The following is a 21,975-nucleotide window of genomic DNA, read 5'->3' on the forward strand; positions in this document are numbered from 1 at the left end:
GGATGTATTTGTAGGCAGATAGAAAAGAGACAGTAGATGTGGAAAAATTAAAGATTTAAAAAGTTGGTGAAATTTTTTAAAGAAACCTAGAGATGAGGGGACAAGGGCAAATATAGAAGGGTTGCTGTGGGCAAGGAGAAGAGTCACCTTTTCATCTGACGGCAGAGTGAAGTAGGAGATAGTGGAGGAGATGACCAAATGATGTGAGATGTGGAAAGATATAGAAGAGGAAACTCTTGATGGATGGTTTCAGTTTTTCAATGTAGTCTGAAGGGAGGTCTTCAGTAGAGAGGGAATGGGGAGGAAGTACTGTGGTAGGCTTGAGGAGAGGCAAATAGGCTTGAAATAGCTGCTGTGGAGAGTGGGGGAAAGGATCTATAAGGGAGGAATACAATGTTAACCTTGTTCCAGTAAGGGTCCAGTTGAGATGAGATAACAGTTTCTTGATTTCCTTTAGCTCTGTGCAGCCTCACATGAATAGGAGCAAAGAAGATGGATGGTGGGAGTAATTCTGAATTGGAGTTTTGTAGGGTGTGATCAGTGACAAGGTGGCATGGGAACTAAGTATGAATACTGTAAATTTGGACTGATCTACCAGGGATTTGAGATAGGGAAAGAAGGAGAATGTAACCCATTCAGGGGTGATGGCCTGAGAAAAAGCTGAGAGGTAGAAGGAATGGTGGTTACAGTGAGAGTTAGGGCTCATAAAACAGGGAAAGATGGAATTATAAAGGATTATGGTAGGATGAAGGGATTCAGAGTTTGCAAACAAAAGAGTAGAAGACTTGTGGGTGTGGCCATATTTGTGTGTACCTGAGATAGAAGAGAAATATGTCATTGTCATTGAGTACATTGAGAAACTCTGAAGTTAAGATATTCCAGAGTATATCAATATGAATGTTCAAGTCTCCTAGTATGTAAACAAGTATTGGGATGGGGAGAAAGGCCATGATCCAGGCACTGAATTCCTTGAGGAGGGAAAAAACATTCCCTGGAGGTCAATAGATAACAATGACCAATATCTGGGCTAGGTGATAAATCAACATAAACCTCATAAAATAGCATAAAACTCAAAGCAAAGGGCACCTGGAACTGGCAAAGAGTCTTTTAACTCCTTCATTTTAACCAGAGAGTGTGTGTGGGAGGTATGAGAGAGTAGCCGATACTGGAAAGGTCAAGGAAAGTGATGTCGTTAGGAGGGAATCATATCTCAAAGAGGTCCAGGAGATAGAAGGAGTGAGAAAGAACTTTGTTATAGAGTAGGCATTCCAGAAGGCACAGTAGAAGGGACCAGAAGGAGGGGGTGAGGGAGCAGATAGCTGAGTAGGGGGATAGGGTTTGTATATTAGCAAGTAAGGCTTTCAGAATCACTGAGAAGGGGTATGTGTGTGTGCATAGATATACACACATATACATATACATATACATGTACACACATATACATATATACCCACTATATATAATATTCACACACACACATATATATGTTCATTATTGAACACAGTTCTGGTGGTTAGGGAGAAGTTCAATGATGTAGGTATAAGATTAGATTGTACCATGTTCTCCCTTGAGCTTCAGTTTCCCGGCAGATGGAGATGTTATGGGACCCCAGGATTCCTGGTTCACAATAGGCAGGAGTAGTCAGTGTCATGAGATCCCATTCAGGAAGCAGTGGGTGCTTACTTGTCTGAGGGAAGGCCAAGGGTGGGGTGGGTGGGCAGGAAATGGAAAGGGTCTTATCCCTATAAGGAAACTCAGTGCTGGAGATGGTCTTGGGGCAGGCCCCCACTGAGGCAAGAAGCAGGCAGTAATTCCTCAGGGCATGGTGCAGGAGATGGCCCCTGGTGCTAGATGTGGTCCTGGGAGGATAACATATGACAAGAAGCCTTTGGCTGACTGAAATCTCTCCCTTCCACCTCAACATCCTATAATGAACCTGGAAGTGGCCCCAGGCAACTAAGTAGATAGATTCCTAAGTTAGTGTGGCCAGTCTGGTGACCAGTTTTCTGCTGCTAAGTTTCTTTAATGAAGCAGATTCTCAGAAGGTAGACACAGAGTCTGTTTTAAAGCCTGTGCCTAAAGGCAGAGTTTATACTCAGAAGCATAACTATGGAGAAAGAGCCCAGGGTCACCTTCAGGCCACAATTAGGCATCAGAGGAGTATGGCAGTATTTTAGTCAGTAGAAGAATGTCACTGACTATGATAATATGCATTTTTTAGTCTTAACATATTAAATGGAGGTGTTTGATCAGATTATCTCCGAATTTCCTTCCAGCTCTATGATGCGACTGTGCCAAGTGAGGTGCCCAAGGCTGCTGTCAGTTTCCATTATACCACTAGATGGCAGTGCTGCCCCAGAAGAGATGGGCCATGTGCTACCAAAAGCAGCCACAGGATGCTTCTAGCTCCTGCTTAGTCTGTAGCTCTAATAATTCCTCATAAGAAACTTGGAGCTGGAAGGGAACTTTGAGGTTACCTATTGCAATCCCCTTCCTTTTACAGATGAGCATGAAAGAGTTTGTGATCTACCCAAGTTCTCATTGGTGGAGTGGGGGTTTATACACTGACCCTGCATTCTCCTGACTCCTACCCAAAATAAACACTTAAGTTCAGCTTGTACTGAATGGTAATCAGAGTCTTTTGAAAATTAATTTTTCAATTAACAAGTGTTTCTTTTCTTTCCTTCTCCCTTCTCCCTTCCCCCTATAAAAAATGGGGAAAAGCCCTATAACAAATACATATGTATGCATGTGTGTATCTTGCAAATTAAGTCTGTCAAGTGGTGTGTAATACTCTTTATCACTGGTCCTCTGGAATCTTAATGAATCAAAAGATAAATCATTTGTGGCAGGGATGGAGGGGATAGGGGTGGGTGGGTGGGTGGGTCTCAGGAAGCCAGGTTCTGACTGTGCTATATTCTGGGGCAGCTAGGTGGTGCAGTTAATAGAGCACTGGCCCTGAAGTTGGGAGGACTTGAGTTCAAATGTCACCTCAGACACTTACTACATATGTGACCCTGGGCAAGTCACTTAACCCCAACTGCCATAAACATCCAGGGCCATCTCCAGGCATCCTGATATATATTTTGCTAACTGGACCCAGGTGGTTCTGGAGGAGAGAGTGAAGTAGTGACTTTGTACAGCCTTCCCTCACTTAAATCCAATTCAGTTCGAGTTATAACATCATCCTGATGTTATGGTCCTCTTTGAGAATGAAGGATTAACAACAACAATAATGCAATAATTCCTTAGGATTAAGAGACTCAGAATGGTAAATAGAAGTGAAGAAAAGCATCTTAGCCTGCCTTAGGCCAACCTTGGTTTGGTACCTCTCATCTAGCTGGAATTTTTGCTAATTCTAGAGTGGTTGGAAGGAGACGAGCGTGATGTCCACTCTATCACAGCACTTGACGCAGCTTCAGGCTTTTGTATAGCCCATTTTCCCACTAAAAAATCTGTAGCTAGCTTATCCTGTAAAGCCCCAAATTTTCCTTTCTTGAAAGCTTTTCTTGAATAGCTTTATCCCTCTTGGATCATTACTCATTCTCAGGGGGTTCTCAATCCCAATGGACTCAGTTATACCCCTTCAGTTTAATTTAACAGGTTTATTAGCTGTTATAAACCATCTACTACCACTGTGCCTATGGAATCAATGTTGTCTGTGCTATTCTAGTATCTGTTAGTGCTTGGGTCTAGAGGTGGGAAGCCTCAATGGCCCTGCATTCCCAAAGTGAGAAAGTACCCCACAGTTTTGGTGGATATAAGAACAACTAGTTGGGGAGGCATTCTTAGGGATATTTTTAGGGATCTAGAAAGTAGGAAAGGAAGTTGGTATATGAGTCGGTGGTAGATGAAGAGACACCATTATTTGAAGTGTAACCTGGTTGAGCAGAGGTTAGGTGATCTACTTTCCAAGGTGGTTAGGAATGAAGGAGTGGTGTGGAAGAGAAACAGCCATGAAATTTGTAGCATGTCTCTCTTTCCTTGTGTGGCATGCATGGGGATATCCATGGGTTCTAGCATCAGTTTGGGTCATGTCTTCCAAGTTGCTGTAGAGCACTGATTGCTTCCTTTCACCATAACTATACATAGAAGTATGAGGAACAAGTAAGGATAAAGCTGGGCTATCAGATTGAGTCTAGAATAGCCTGTCTGAATTATATCAACTGGTATCACTAGGCATTCATAACCTGGGCAACCCAACACCAAGCCTGTACTAAGTGCCATGGGGCGTGTGTATCCTTTCATCTTGGTTTTCATATGTTTCCACTATTATCTCTGCCTTTAAGTGTCTACTAAAGGTGTGAGGTTACAAAGAGAAAGTCCAGTAAGTGTTAGAGAAAGAATAAGTAGCTTGGATAATCCACTAAAAGCATATTTAGTACCTGGAAAATAGAGAATTGACTCCATCAGCGACTACATTTTCTCTTGCTCTGTATATTCAACTTTTGTAAATTGTCTCATGTTTAAATTGCCTGCATGAGAACATACCAATTTTTAAAAATCCCAAATGAAAGAGTCTTTTTGTAAAGCAATGATTGTTGTAAAAGAAATTTTCTTGCACTCTCCCTTATCTTGTTTATAAATCTGGATTTTCATATGAAGGGGGAATTTGGCTTAAAGCAAGGTGAAGTTGAAATGGAAATTAATCATTTTCCTTCGAAGTTGCTATGTGCTGGGGACTAAGGCTCTCTAGAGGGAAGGTAGAGTCTCTAGCTTTCCTGTAGTTCTCTTTGTTCTTACCCTCACCCCCACCCCCCACTCCTGACCCCTCTCACTTCCTACCAAGGGCAAATGAAAGAGACTGGAACACCATTTTGCTTTTATGCCATGATTTATTCATAGTGTTTCTTGTATTATTTAAAGCTTCGAAGAAGGACCTTTGGCTCTTATTCAACACAGACCAGAGGACAAACCACTTTCTGCTGATGCCTGATTTTATTCCTCATTTCCGTTTGACCAGCACTGCCCACATGCTGCATGACTGGACTGGAGAAGGGGAAGTACTTAAAGCTAGTGGGACTGGTAATTCCATAGAGTAAGTTTCACATGACATGGTATAAGCTAGAACTCTCCCTCTTGCTTACATTTGGAAACATGCTCCAAATAACCAACCAGCATAATTACTCAGAACCTACTGTGCAACCAAGATGGAGTAAATGGGGGGGGGAGGTTAAGCCCCTACTCTCAAAGATCTGACAGTCTAGTCGGAGGGAAAAGACACACATGAAACAAACAGAAAGTAGAATATAATAAAATTAAAGACTGTGTGACACATATCAGGCTCTGGGTTGGGAGACCTGAGTTCTAGTTTTTATTCTTCCATTAACCAGCCAAGTCATTTCCTCTTTATGGGCTTTGGTTTCCTTATCCAAAAGGTCAAGGAATTAGTTTAGATAATCTTTCAGTTCCCTTCTAGTTTTGACATTCTACACTCAGAGAATATCTGAATTAGAAGGGGCCACAGTCACCATTTAATATAACCCATATTTAAAAGGAATCCCTACCATAATATACCCAACAAGTGATCATTTAGCCTCTTAAGAATTGCAAGGAAGGGAATCCACAACCTCTTGGGTCAACCCTTTGGGATAACTAATTGTTAGGATTTTTGTCCTTTATGTCAAGTCAACATTCCCTTCTTTGTTGTGCCTTCTGGCACCAACAGAAAAAAATACAGTTCCTCAGCTCTGAGACCTATTTCAGACACACATCTTCAAAGAGCATGTACCAACACACCCAAGCATACTCAGACCACTCAGTATACACTCCCATGCTATCCTGTCACCCCTAAGCTCAGTTATTATTACCTTGGGACAAAAGGGGCTAATTGAGGTTGGTTGAGTAATAAAGCCAAGGAATTCGCTTATGCCATTAGGTCCAAGAAGCAAGATAAGAAAGAAACCTGATTGGAAATGGGGAAAGGGGATGAAGGAGATGTGGTAGGTCGGCATGCAGTTTCTCAAATGTTACAATATCAAGGAAATTGCCCAATGAATACGGGCAATAGAGTTCATTGCCTTTGGAGGCACCATTCTTTTATAGTGTCAGTGTGCTAGCTGCTCTCCTTCATTACATAGATACATTGACTGAATGATAAAGCACTTATTTAAGTGCTTCATCTCAGCCAGGCATTACGATAAGCATTAGAGATAAATGTTTTAAGAAAAAGATTCCCTGTCTTCAAGAGGCTCATATTCTTTAGTGGGAGACAATACATATAGAAGACTGGTGGGCAGGGAAGGGAACTGGGGGATGGGGAGTAGAGCCATAGGGCAGTTGACTCATCTTTTCCAAAAGCAAATTTACTAGTGATTGAGTATTCCCCAAGCAAGAGTTGGATGGCACTTGTAGTGGTGGCATGTGTGTAGTGACAGGCCATATGGCAAGGTAGATGACTAGATGAGTTGTGAAAAATGGTCTGGCACTCCTAAGTACAGAGGCTGTGATGTCATTTCCCAGTATGAAGGTGAAGTGACCTTCTCATGGTCAAAAAGTTAGTGTGTGTCAGAGGCAAAATTCAGGTGATCTTGATCAAGCTACTTATGATTTCTGGCTCTTAGTTTCTTCACCTATAAAATGAAGTTATTGGACTAGATAGATGGTTTCCAAGGTCCCTTCCAATTCTAGTTTGTTTTTTTAACTCTCAGAAATCATGTGGTCTAGCATGATCTCTGGGGGTTTGGTATCGAGGGTGATGTTCTATGTGGGGAGAAGGGAGACAGAGGCAGGGTAGATGACAAGGTGCCTCAGAGTAGTTTGGCTGGTTGGGATGGTCCCACTATGGGCTTGAACATTAAATAATCTGAGAGTTAGAAGAAGAAAAATATCAGTATGGGCTAGAGTAATCAGGGAGGACTTAATAGAATCATACAGTGCTAGGGTTGTCCATCCTGGCATGTGCATATTAGAACTCTGTTTTAGGATTCCAAGAAGGAGAGTAGTATTGAAGTGGTGGTCTGGTGGGACTGGGTCCAGCTGAGGATGCTCTGGCCCTGAGGAGGACGCTGTGACCATGGAGAAATATGGTTGATCAACTTGCTGGGATCAGTTAGAGGTTACTCGTTCCTTGGAAAGGCAAAAAAAAATTAATTAACCAGAGAGTGGTTAGTCAAACAGATAACAAAGCAGACATGTCACAGACACTCAGAAAACTGGGTGCCTTGAAATTTATAGCATGAGTTTAGTTGGGAGCCATTTATGTTTGCTATATGATTAGGACCAGGTAGTGACAATAATCTCAAGTTAGGAATGTGGTATATTTACTATTTCATGTATCCCACTCCCCAATAGCTAGCATCTTCATCCCCAAACAGCTGTAACTTTTCTGTCCTAAGTCTCTCCCCCTACCCTCTTCTCTCCTCTATAAAACTATCACCTTCTCCTTTGTTCAGGGAGTTGAAGTTTAGACATTTTCTTCCAGCCATACCTCTGTATGCTGAATAATAAAAACTTTTACCTAAATTTTGATTGGATTGTGTATGTGTGTAATTCTTTGACAGTGGAATATTTTCAGATCCAGTTTTGAGGTAGCAGTATCATTTAGAGGTATCCCTAGGAATGTTTACATTTGGAGCAAGCACTGCAAACCATATCCGTTGCAAATATCATTAAGAATTTTTTTTCCATTCCTATTTCAAGTGGGGTAGATACCATGATACCATGGAGAAGCTCCTGGGAAGATTGCCTACCCCGTCTACCACCGCATCTCACAGGTGTCAGGCCATTTAGTAGCTGTCTATTTAAAATAATTATTCTTGATAATCAAGAGGGAATAGGAAGACCTGGATCTTAGTTCTGCCTCTAATATATACCACCTGTGTGACCATAGGCAAGTAACTTCACCTCCATACTGGCAGTTACGTATGAAGGTGAGATCTCAGGTTCAGATCCTGCACCTTGCCTTCACTCTAATTATTTATAATTTTGTGCTAAAATCAACTGTTGCTTCTTAAATTTAGTATCCAAAACTGGGTTACTGGGATGTGTACATAAGTGGGGGGAGGAGTCTAGAGTGAAGAAGTGGCAACTTTTTCTTTCTTCCTTCCTTTATTTCTCTTTCTTTCCTTCCTTCCTTCTTGTCTTTCGTTCACGGGGCAATGAGGGTTAAGTGACTTTCCCAGGGTCACATAGCTAGTAAATGTCAAGTGTCTTAGTCTGGATTTGAACTCAGGTCCTCCTGAATCCAGGGCCAGTGCTTTATCCACTGTGCTATCCAGCTGCTCTTGAGGAGTGGCAACCTTCACAATGATTTTTGGAGAAGGGGTTGAAAGAAGATTTAAAGGAACCTAGTCAAACTCTCAAAGGTATCATGGTAGAGCTGAAAGAAATGCTCAAAATCAGCTAGTCTGACTCCTTGATTTTACAAAGGAGGAAACTGAGGCTCCAGAGAGGGGAAGTGATCTCAAGGTCGAAGAGAAAGGCTCTTTCCTCTGACTGAATTTGAGACTGAACTGAGGTGATGTAAGGTGTAACTTAAACTCAGTCTCATAGACTCATTGGACTGTTGGAGCTGGCAGGGACTTTCAAGACCACCTTGTCCAACCCTGATGTTTTACAGAAGAAGAGACATAGACCCAGATTTAAAGTCAGAGCAGGAACAAATATCCCATTTTCCTGAGTTTAAGTCTTGTGTTTTCAGTTGGGTTGCTGAAATTTGACTTTCTTTGTGGCTTGGTAACAAAAGGTCCTGGAGGCATAGACCTTTCTAGGTCATTGGTCCCTGGTATCCTCACTCAGAATAAGTAATTTAGAAGAAAATGGAGTGCGGTGGGCAGCTTTATTTCTTCTAGGTGCATTCTGGTCACCATCCTAGACTCCCCTCCACTTAGGGGTAAAGTTTAAGCAGTTAGGGAGGGCAAAGCTTCAAGGTGATGAAAAGGCCTTGAAGCCTTGAGGGAGGCAGAAGCATTCCCCAAAATGGCTTTGATTCAGGCTCTCTCTGCTGCCTCGCTCTACTTAATATACACTCTGATTGTATTTCCTCTCTTCCACCCTCCTCCTTTTCTGCTGTAGAGGACCGTGCTGAGAGGCAGCAGAGAACTCCTGTGGGAGAAGCATTTTCTTCTCCCTAGGGCAGTCTGAGCTCTGCATGGTTCAGGCTCCCTAAAGTGCCCCTAGCTTCTTCCATTGAGAAATATCATTACTTGCCACTAGCCATTTGAATTTCCCTCCCTGGGGTAAATCTTGTTGCCCTTGGCCAAAGTCTTGGTAGCCCTTCCGCTAGTTATGACTCTAATATCTTGTATCAGGAAGGACACTGGAAAGAGAAACAGAAGACCTGCATTTGCATCCAAGCTCCACTAATTAGTAACTGTATGACTCTGGACAAGTCACTTAATATCTATGTCCTAGACAACAATCTAAGATTATAAACTTCAGAAAAGATGAAAATCACAAATCTGAACTGATTCCCCTCAAAAAAATACTAGACCTAACTTCTCTATACTGTTGTTAAAATTAAAAAAATATGTATGTATATATACATATGTAACATGCATATATACAAACATGCACACATGCACACACACACATGTGTGTGTATCCATATCCTATGTCCTCAAATTCCATCCTTTGGGCTTACAGAGACAGGTTCAATCTTGGAGGCTTCATATAAATCACACTTTACCATGTCATCTTAGCCAGGATTTCTCCTAGAAACCTCAGGATTTGATTTATTTTGTTCCCTTTCAGGTTATTCCCCAGGAATATAAGAATATGCCTCCTATTTGAGTTTCCAGAGATGTGAGTAAAGAAGCCCTCATCTCCTATGCACTCAAGATAACAATATATATTATTTATGAGAAAGCCTTTATTTCATCCCATAGACAATGAAAATCACAAAGGATTCATAGGATACCATAAACAATTAAGACAATCTCTTTCTCCGGTGAGTCCCATCTTCTCCCTCCCTTCCACTTCCCCTACCCCCCCCCTCAAGTGTCACCTTGTTGTTGACTCTACCTTGAAGGATTTAGGATTGCCACAGACTTGATTCCTCCCATTCTCCTGAGTCCCTACAATAGTGACTCAGTAAAACAGCCCACTATACCTAAACTTAATCGGTCCTTTTCAGTGAGGTATTAATGTGTCAATACAAGTAGCTATGTCAAAGGTAGTATTAAATCCCATCATAGCAATATGATTGAAGTGAGGTGTCAGTGGGGATGTTCATACTTATGAGGAGCTGTAATCAAAGTTCTAAACCAAAGATTTAACCTTCAACTTCATTAAATTGCTTATAGTATTTAGCTCCACTATAGAATAGAATGCTTTTAAAATCTGAAATGGCTCTATAGAAACATATGACATATATGGATGGTGTTCAAATGGGGAAAAATGAATCCATCCTTTAAGGTCATTGGACATTTTTTTAGATCACATAGAACCCTATACTTTGATTTCAGCTGTCATTCTATAAAAATATTGATTAAGTCTTAGTCCTTGCTAGGAAGTTGGATTCAATGACCTATTAGGGCTTCTTCAGGTTGTAAATCTATGATCTTATGGCCTTAGTGGAAGACTGATGAATTAATTCACAAGGATGTCTAGTGACATTCACATACCTCATCTGTTCCTAACAGGCCCTGAGGACTGTAATAAATTGATAAGTAGAAGAAACATCAGCACAAATCACTATATAATTGTGGTTAATGGTAGAAGGAGGGATATGGACTGAATTAATACATTTGCTAATAATTTTCCTCTCATGAGAGATCTTCAAGGAGAGGTTGGGTGAGTACTTATGTATGTTAGAGGAAGGGTTTCTCTTGGTTATATGCTGGCCTAGATGCCTGGGAAGTTCCTCATAACCCTAAAACCTGGTGATTCTGATTCAGTTTAGGGATTTTAGATCAGTTGGTTCTTTAGGTGTGAAGCAATCTGCAAGTAAACATTTGCAAGCAACATTTTCTACTGTCCCCCTCATATATTACAGGTACATGATCCCACATGATTTGTAATATACTATTTATTGAAATTCATGAGGGGCAGCTAGGTGATGCAGTTGATAGAGCACCAGCCTTGGAGAGTCAGGAGGAACTGAGTTCAAACCCAGCCTCAGACACTTAACATTTACTAGCTGTGTGACCTTGGGCAAGTCACTTAACCCCAATTGCCTCACCAAAAAAAAAAAGAAAAAAAAGAAATTCATGGAACATTAAAGATGGATAAAATTATAGAACTTAAATGTAAGGTTGGTGAGGTAGTAGAGAGAGAACTGGCATTTAAGTAAGGAAGAAAAGGGTTCAGGGTGCCACCTCTGATATGCACTAGATATATGACCCAAGGTAAGTCACAAATCTCTCAGTGCCTTGAGGCAACTGTCTATAATCTGAGTCCCAAAGCCCATTGGTACAGAACTTTCTCTTCATTGGTAGAGAGCAATGCCCTGTGCCTGTGTGAAGGGTAAAGCAGAGTAGCAAGAGGAGAGGTCTTCTTCCTTTGTGCTCAGGGGTCTTTTCAGGTCTCTTGGAGTCTCTTTGTACTCTTTAGATTCTGCAATTGCTTCCAAATTCCAGAGAGAAGATGGGTAATACCAATCCTATTTCAGGCTGTTGAAGGAAAAGGAAGGGAAGAAGCTGACATTAGAGGAGCTAAAAATCTCCATCATGTTCCTTTCCCCACCTTGCTACACCAGAAACTTCAGGGAACTTCCCCCTGGGTGAGATCTGGGGCTCATTCTCTTGGTTGAGCTCAGCTAGCTAGCTTTCAATGGAGGAGTTCCTTCACTCTGCATTATCTGACATATATTCTCCTATTCATACTTTTCCAGTTTGTTTGTTCTCAACTTGGATAAATGAGTTTCTTTGATAATTACTATATTTATTCATTGTAGAATTGGCATTTGGTGGAAAGGGAGTCAAATTTTGGATATGAAGCTTGGGGTCCAGCTTCTCTTCAATAATGAACAGCAATTAAATGTTTAGCATGAACCTGAAAATTACATCTCCTAGATCCTAGCTTCTTAAACTGTAGGTTGTAACTCCATATGGGGTCCTGTAACTTAATGTGGGGGTCATATAAAAGTTTCTTGGGTGAAAAAGGGTCACAAGTGGAAAAAAGTTTAAGAAGTCCTCTCCTAAACTATTTAAGGGAGCAGATAGACATCATTCTATTCCCTCTCTCTGAAGAGAGCATGGTGTCCAAGCTTCTGGCCCCGACTTCCTGCTTTTCTCCTGGGAGGAATTAAAGTCTCCCTTGGAGAGGGGAAGGGGGATAAAAGACTAGAGATGTCTATTCTTATTCCCTTTGAGTCATACGATGACATTGCTATGCTACATCTGGGGGATAAGCCCCTCTCTATGTGTCTAACAATGTAAGTTGCAGAAAAGTGCTGACCTCCAGAAAGGTGGTAGAGAAAGTTCCTCACCTGGAATTCCCTATGCTGTTTTTAGCATTCAAATTCTTTTTATAGATGGGGATACTAAAGCCCAGAGAAGGGATGGCATTTACCCAAAATCACATAATAAAATTATGGGCAAGACAAGACTAGAACCCAGATGTCCTGACTCCTAATCCACTATGCTACAGCTGTCTTCTTATTTAAGTAAAACTGAAAGCCAGAAAGATTTGGGTGATTCACTGCTTAGCTAAGGTTCAAGTCAATGAGACTATAAAAGGCTCCTTAATGGGATCTCTGATGCAGATTTCCAGAACTTTTCAAATGCCTTTCTCTCCAACTGCCTGAACAGTGTGAAAAATGCTCCTAATCAGTATTACCTTTCTTGGTCATCAGCCATCAGCATTTCCATTGATTGTTAAGTACTTGAATATCTGTGAAGGTTTCTTGCCACAATTGCATAAAGAGCCGCACATCTGCTAGGAAGCAAACAGGAGTTTTTACATGTAGAACATAAAGACTCACCCCAGAGCCTTGTTCACATAGGTTATCTAAATAATTACATGATCTCCAAAAGCTGAGCTCCCAGAAAGGATAGTTATGGATGCACAGCAGTGGTTTTTTTTATTATTATTAAGATCAGTCACTCAAACCACACATTAAAAAAAGATTCATTAGCTTTTCCCCACCAGCTGGTGCGTCTCTTAAATTAATGTTATAATGTTTATCACAGCCACCAAGTTCTGTCAATCCTTCACTGAAATGTCTCTCACATTCATCCTTTCTCCTAGCTGGCGACAGCCCACCTCCATAATTCCCCTGCCTCCCTTCTCTCCCTCTCCAATTCATCCTGACCACTATAGTTAAACTAATTTTGCTAATGTACCACTTTTTACTATGTCATGTCCCTGGCCCCAAACCTTTAATGGTTACTTGTGAGGTTCAAATCAAGGAGCAGATATGCGAGATCCTCCACAATCTGACTTTAACTTCTATAATTTCCCCCTGTTTATCCTGTGTTCCAGCTAGGCCACTGTCTTCACTCTTGGTTTCTTCAAGGGGTGAGAATTTAGGTACATGGAAAGGAGGGGGAGGAAAGGACATTCCAGGCTTGGAGAGTATCATAAATAAGAGCTCAGAGACTCATGTTTTGGAGTACAATGAGGAGCCTGGCTTAACAAGAGCGGAGGCTATGTGTAGATAGTCTAGGAAACTGTGATTAGATAGTTAGGGTAAGGTCAGATTATCACCATCTCCCTCGACTTTTGGATTAAATTCAATATAACAAACATCTGTGGAGCACCAACTTATGTTCAAGGTTAAATGCTGGGGACACAAAAATGGAGAAAATTACAAAGCTTCTGCCCTTGAGGGGTTTAAGAGGATCCAGACATATACACAAATAAACCTGATAGAAAGTAGAATGAGAAGAGGGAGATAACACTTCCAACTTAGACATCAAGGAAAAGTCCATGGAGTAGAGCAGCCAAGTTGGACCTGGAAGACTGGGAATGATTAAAGCAGATGGAAATGGGGAAGAGGTGTTTGTTGTCTATTCCAACCATAGGGAGATAAAATAAAGCATAGACATAAAATGAAAAATGGAGAAAAGAGACTAGTCCAGTTTGGTTATAATATAGACTAGATGAAGGGAAGTAGTGTGAGGTATACTTGGACAGATAGGTTGGAGCCAGACTATGGAAGGACTTGAATGCTAGGTTTAAAAGTTTAAACTTAAAAAAAAAAGTTAAAAAAAGTTTAAACTTTATTTTGTAAGCCAGTCCAGTAGTGGAATGACATGATCATATTAGTTCATTAAGAAGATCATCTTAGCAGCAACATGGAGACTAAAGTAGAAAAAGTAGTGGTAAGAGACATAAAGATTTATTAGATTATTGGAAGAGGTTTAGTGAGAAGAGATGAGTGTTTGAACTAGAATCCATGGTGATTGCAGTGGGTTCCCTGCAGTGCAGAGAACTGGCTAGTTGTGAGAGATATTAGAGGTAGAGAATTTGGTAGCTCATTGCATGCGTGGATGAAGGACAGGGAAGAGCCAAAGTTGAATCTGAACCCAGGGCAAACTATGATTCTATAAGCAATATTCAAACAATTACCATTTAGATACAATTGGCATGTCTAGCTAGAGAATCTGTGAGTAGGAAGAGACCTTAGGAGTGATCTTTTATAACCTTTCATCCACTATAAGAGTTTTCTCTATACCATAACCACTGATGGACATGGAAATTTTATTGTTGTTATTCAGTTGTTTTTAGTCATGTCCAATTCTTCACGACCCCATTTGGGCTTTTCTTGGCAAAGATACTCGTTTTCCAAGTGCCAAAATTGTTTTCCATTTCCTTCTCCAGCTCATTTCACAGATAAAAAAACAGAGGCAAACAGGGTTAAGTGACTTGCCCACTCTTCCTGACTCCAGGCCCTGTTCTCTACCCACTGTGCTACTCATGGAAACTTTAACCTGACATTTTTCCAGACTCAGATAGTTCACTTCACCCTAGGCAGCCATATGACCACCTAGTCTCAGGGGCTCACTATGTTGTATTTGGATGTAGTATGAATACTCAATCAGCTTTAGCTCTACTGCAGCTCAGCAGAAGCTGTCTGATTGATTTTGACCCTTTTTTTGCACCTTTCCAGATAACAATAATACCTGTATCCCTCACAACAGAACTGTGAGATAGCTGGTAAAAGTATTTTACTGTTTTACATAAGAGGAAAGTGAGGCTTTGAGAGGTTAAACAGTTTGCTCATGGGTCACATAGCTAATAAATGCTGGTGGTGGGATTTGAAACCAGGACTCTCCTAACTCCAAGGCCAGCACACTTTCCACTACAGCTCACTGCCCAGGTTATTATGAATGGTCATTCAAACCTCTACAATATAAACCTTGGAAGGAAGGTATGTGCTTTTCTGCAGAAGAGGCCTACTACTACACATTTTCTGTTCTTTTCTTAGAAAGTGATGCTGTCGGGGTCAGTGAGAACTGTCCAGCAGCAGCCAATTGAAGAAAGATTGAAAGGCAGGACTGACCTCATGCAGTTAAGCATAAAAACATACACATGAATACAGGAAACTGAGTACTGAAAATTTTGTAAATTCTGTGCAAAGCTCAGACCTTCCATATTATTTTGGTATTGTCTCTTCAACCTGACCTCTGGATAAATATATGTTCATTTCCTTGTAGTGCTATTTGATCCTGGATCTGACTCTCTCTTCTCATCCAAATACTACCTTCTTCCTTTGCTAAGCATACTACATGCCCAGAAGTTGTCTCTCTCCTTATATGACCAATTTATTACTCCTCACTCCTCTCCATTATAGCCTTTCCTTATTCCCAGCCTATGCCATGAACCACCCAGCCTTAGGCAATGGCAGGTCTTGTCCTCAGCAGCAGCCACTCATGGGCATGGGTGGGACTGGGACGTAAAGAAGTCCTTTTTACCCTTATCTCATCTATAGTACTCTTTCAGGTCACCAAAGTGCAACAAGTAGAGTTATGGGGAAGATCTGAGATTTGTCCTTGGCCTGGCCTGCTATGTGTGATGTTTGTGTATGCATCTTCTGTCACCAGAGGAGGCTTGTCTCAGAGCTGTCTTTCCATTATTTGTCATTTTTGTAGATGTCCTATGCTTGTTATACTGTAGCATTCTAAATGCCTCCCAATTCTACTTTCTGTATTAAAGACCTAGCCTGCCTTTTTCATCCTGACTCCATGCCCAAGACAGGTAGCTTGAAATAGCAGCTCAGCCCACATTTGCACAGCCAGCCTGAGTGAGGCAGCTGCAGCCGGTGGGACTCACTCTTTGACATTCAGAGCTGCTAATTTTTCATATGAGTGGTTGGGTTGACATTTGCATTGGAATAGATTTACATTAACTCCATCCTTGCTTTAATGTGCTGAATCCGCTGTGCCACTCAAAAGTGAAAGGGAGTCTGCGCCAAATCTTAGAAATGCTAACCATTATAATAACTGCTCACAAATTTTATTAGTCATATTGTTTCTTTTTAATATGAGAGGGTCTTATTGGTCACTTAAGGTCTTGAGCTTATCTCATACAGTGATAGCCTCTTTAAAACACTTTATAAAAGTTAATGATAATGATGATAAGTGATGATGAGGATGATGTTATTATAATAACTGGGACTATTGAATGGTACACCATTGATATATGGATTTAAAGGGAGGCAAATACAGTTGGCCTAATGCAGTTGATAGAGATTCCAAGGTCTTCCACTAGCTCCTCTCACTCCAAATCTTTGAAACTACCTTCCCTGTCACTTGTAAGCTGTTGTTGTCATTGTTCTTCAGTTTTTTTTTCAGTCGCGTCCAACTCTTTGTGAACCCATTTCTTGGCAAAGATGCTATAGTGGTTTGCCATTCCTTTCTCCAGCCCATTTTACAGATGAAGAAACTGAGGCAAGCAAGGTTAAGTGACTTGTCCAGGGTCACACAACTAGTAAATGTCTGAGGCCACCCTCATTTGAACTGACAAAGATGAGTCTTTCACACTCCAGCCCCTGTACTCTCTGGTGTTACCTAGCTGCCTTACCTGTAAAGTACACCCTATTACACTATTTCAGCCTTGCATTTTTATTGTTTTTCCTCTTCTCTAGAATGTCCTACCCATCTCTTCTCTTTCCTATCATTTAAGGATCAATTTGAATCTGACTTCCTCCATGAAGCTTTCACTGACTAACTTACCCCTATGCTAGACTTCCTCTAAAGCATTAATTATCTAACCATAGGCCATCTAATATACTATATATGTACATATCACAGTATGATACACATAGATATATATTATACAAAGTATATGCTACAACATACAGTCTACACAGTACACTATACACATGACTACACATGGACCACACTAAATATGTATGTGTATAGATATATATTTTTATATATGTTACAAACAATAAATGACATGTTTATAGAGCATTTTAAGGTTTGCTTTATAAAATACTAGCTCCTTTTATCTTCAAAGCAACCCAGGGATATAGGTGCTATAATTATTCCTATTTTACAGATGAGAAAATTGAGTCAGGCAGAGGTTAGGTGATTGGCTTAAGGTCACTCAACTATAAAATATGTGAGGCTAAATTTGAATTCATGTCTTCCTGCCTCCAAGTCCAACAGTCTATCTGCTGTGACACCTAGCAGCCTAGCACAGGTATTGCAATGTGCTATACACAGTACATATGAGGTTAGTATACTCTCCACATTTTATACATCTGGTCCACCCACATAGTATATATTGAACATATGCTACATATACTGTCTGCTACAAATGCTCTAATTCTGTACACATGCTATGCATAGCATAGTATAGTCTAGGTTGTCCTTGAACATTTATTTCATTCTATTCTTCTTTCTCCATGCCTTTGTCCAAGTGGTCCCCCATGTCTAGAATATGCCTCCTTGTTATTTTCACCTTGTAGAACCCCTGGCTTCCTTCAAAGTACTACTCAGGTGCTTATCTCCTACAAGATACTTTCCCTGATACCCTTAGTTATTAGCATATATTCCACATATAAGGCTATATGTTAGCTGCTGGTAACCAGAATACTTTCAAACAGAGTAATTCTCTCCCTTTCCCCCCAAAAAACCTTTTAATGAACCCTTAGCAGGAAAACATCAGCTACAATAGTACATTCTACACACATGTTACACATATGCATAAAGCTACATACAGAATATACATTATGTATATAACTATAGTACTATACAGAGAAATACTATCTGGAATATATCTATATGCTAAGCAGTAAAGATGACATAGATGCTATATATGCCATAGGCTACATATCATATATACAAGATCACACCTAGTGTCTTGCATTGCTCTCTGTCAGCTACATAAGCCATGTTTCTAAGACAAGATTCTCCAAGAGCAGAGACTGCATTTCCTTCCCCTGTCTCCCTCACAACATCTGGTACTAGACTGGCTTGTTGTGTAGTGGCTGCCAGATAAAGACTTATTGGCTTGTCTAGACTGTCTGGCTAGCTAGATTGTCCCTATACATTTCATTTTAACTCTGACCTCTGTGCTTTTACCCAAATGTTCAAGATGTTGAATCCCTCAGCACTTATGTCTCTGGTTTGTGCTATATTCTCTCACAACCAGGGGTGTGTACTGAGGCTTGAGAGCCTATTATTAAATTTTCATTGTGTGCATTTACACCTCACAATGTGGCAAACACTACAAATTAGACTTGATTAAAAAAAAATTAGACATAAAAAACTGATAGAGAAAATGTTAATAATGCAGATAAAGCTTTTAAAGTACACTGAGCATCCATTTTTCCTCCCTGGAGAGCCTGTTGTTAAACATTTACCAGCACACTGGGGAGGTCACAACTCATGTATGTTACCTTGTAAGAGACTCACAAAAGCACATGTCAGAGTTGAAAGGACCTTTCAAGATCATCTCATTGTATCACCTAAATGAAGTTACAATTTTAGAACTAGGAGAACCTGAGGAACTGAGAAGTTAGGTGATTTATCCAGGGTCACATGGTCATCACAGGTGGCAGAGCTAAGCTTTTCTGATTTCCATGTTCAGGGTTCTTTGTGCTAAACAATAAAAGCTACTTTCTGTTCACAGGATTATAGGATTATAGCTTGAGACAGGACCTCACTTTGTTTCCCCACCTAAACTATGAGCTCTTTCAGGGCAGAGCTGTATTCTTTCATTTCTTTTCATCTCCCATGGAGCCTAATCTCTGCAAGGTGGGAGCATAATGCATGCTTATTAGGTTTAATTGAATTGAACTAAACTCTTTGCCAAGCTCTGTACTCCAGTAAATTGCAAAGGAAGGTGGGAAAGGGGAGAGCTGAGGATTCTATGACTCGGATTGAAGATGAATCAATTTCAATCTGCAAGAGGGAAGATGAGATTTTACAGTTAGATGCCTTTTCTGACATTCTGATTTACAAAGAGCTTTTATGTTTTGAAATTAACATTTTAATTCTGGCACTCCCTTCTCTCCCTTCTTAGTCCAATCCTCAAGGTCTAATCCAGTTGGTGACTCCATGTCCAGACCAGGGTAGCTTGGACTTATGGAATCCAAGAACCATAGAATGTCAGAGAGAGCTAGAAGGGATGCTGGAAATCATCCTTGACTATCTTTCATTCTCTTCTCCCCGGCCCTATCCTATGAGTTTTCACGTCTTGTCAATCCCACCTACATAATATTTCTGGTATCATTCCCTTTCTTTCTGCCCAAGTTCTGGTCTTTATTGCCTTTCACCTGGACGACTGAATTACCTGCTTAATTGGTCTCCTTGTCTCTACTCTCTTTCCTTTCCAATTCATTTTCTACCCAGCTGTCAAACTGATATTCCCCAAACACCTATCTGACCGTGTTATTCCTCCCCCAGCCAAAATCTTCAGTTTGACATATAAATAGCTTTGCAATATAATTGTCACCTACCTTTCTAATATCATTTTATATTATTTTCCTTCATTTACTCATCCTTCCAGCCAAATTGGTTTTCTAGGTTGTCCTTGAACATTTATTTCATTCTATTCTTCTTTCTCCATGCCTTTGTCCAAGTGGTCCCCCATGTCTAGAATATGCCTCCTTGTTATTTTCACCTTGTAGAACCCCTGGCTTCCTTCAAAGTACTACTCAGGTGCTTATCTCCTACAAGATACTTTCCCTGATACCCTTAGTTATTAGCATTCTCTTTGTCTTGAAATGATTTTAATTCACATCTACCTATATGTATACATGTTTTATCTCCTGGTAAAATGTAAGTTCCTTGAGGGAGGAACTGTTTTGGTTTTACCCATGTACATATCAGCACTTAATAGTAACTTTGCCCATGGTAGCCATAATATATTTTGTTGAATTGAATTATGATAATAATGATAGCTAGCATTTATATAGAGCTTTGAAATTTGCAAAGTGCTTAACATACTACCTCATTGAATTCTCATGCTAACCCTGTAAAGTAGGTAGGTATTATTATTCTCCCAATTCAATAGATGAGGAAATTAAGACTAAGAGAAATTAAGTGACTTGCCTAGGGTCACACAACTAGTAAGTATCTAGATAAATAAGACAAAATATGAACTCAGGTCTTCCTGACTTCAAGTCCAACACTCCTAGCTGTCCCCTTATTTAGTTTTATTCCTTCTATCCCTGACATTTTATAGATAATGAAGCCAAGACCCAGAAAATAGAAGAGGGAGAGTATACACAAAAAGCTTTGTTGACTTCATTGTTTTGCCTCAGGCTCATGATGGTTTTAACCTGGTTGACCTCTTGAAGCCTTTTGGGATCAGTGAGAATTTCTGAGTGAGAGACTGGTGAGCCCTGCTCAAGGGAAGCCTGTCAGTCCTGTCCTCATGTCTGATGGCAAATCACATAGACAAGCAAGAGTTCTTGGTCCGGAACACTGAACCATCCAAAAATAACCCACAAGTAAAATGTCTGATGGAGCACAGGTCCTCTGTGGGTGGTGGCCTCAATGCTCCTAACCTCTACCTCTCACACACACTGTCAGATCAGTGTCACCCTCTAAAAGTGTTCCAGAGCCATCCAGTGATGCAAAATTGGAAGAAAAATATCCATAGTGACTTTTCAGAGTATCAAGTGACACTGTCACATCTTCTGACTTTAGTAGATAACAACAGACTCATGGGTACTGTCATGGGGCGCAGAGCACCCCAGAATTTCTCTGGGGCACACTGAGGAATCTTCTCCTTGAGAAACTAAACCAGAGGACAGATAACGCCTAGAGGAACCAAATCGGACTGAGCTAGCTTGGGATTCCTACCCTTCATTCTGGTCTCCCTTATCCTGGGGAGATAAGTTTGGGTGTGGCTTCGGCCTTTGTGTTCTGAAGAGGGATCTGTAGCCACCCCTCACCCAATTCCTTTAGTCACTACCAGTGGGGGATGGTCCTCCACTGCTCACCCAATTCCCCCAGCTACCACCAGTGGGGGATGGTCCTCTCTCACTAAAGGAACTTTTCATGGGCAGATGGGCCACCCCCATCAGTCCCCTATAAAAGTACCTTCCGGTCTCCTGTTCGAGGAGATTTTGGTACCTCTGAGCCATGTGCTTTATGCCAAATCTCCCCATGAAAAGTCTAAGGATTTCTTTCATGGTTTCCCTCCCCCCACCCTTCCCTTCCCTTGGCCCTAAATAAACTATCACCTTGTTCTAACTACGTTTTGTGTGCAAGAGGGTGTAATTCTTTAAAGAGGAATTCCCAAGAACCCCAACCCCAACCCATACCCCATTTTCCCACCATATCAGTACTATTTTTTTTTAGGCAATTGGGGTTGACTTGCCCAGGGTCACACAGGTAGTAAGCGTTAAGTGTCTGAGGCTGGATTTGAACTCAGGTCCTCCCGAATCCAGGGCCCTTGTTCTATCCACTGCAGCACCTAGCTGCCTCTACTATTTTTTAAAGTTTTTACTGATGTCTTTTGTTTTCCTTACATCACCATAATTTTCCTCAATATCCATTATGCTCCCAGAGACCCATCTCCTATAATAAATAGTATTTTTTAAAGACAAAAAAGAGAAGGGAAAAATCATGACTAATTAATACATTGAAAAAGTCTGAAAATATGTGCAATGTCCAACACTTGTAGACC

This window comes from Dromiciops gliroides, chromosome 2 (assembly GCF_019393635.1).
Source record: "Dromiciops gliroides isolate mDroGli1 chromosome 2, mDroGli1.pri, whole genome shotgun sequence".
Taxonomy (NCBI): Eukaryota; Metazoa; Chordata; class Mammalia; order Microbiotheria; family Microbiotheriidae; genus Dromiciops; species Dromiciops gliroides.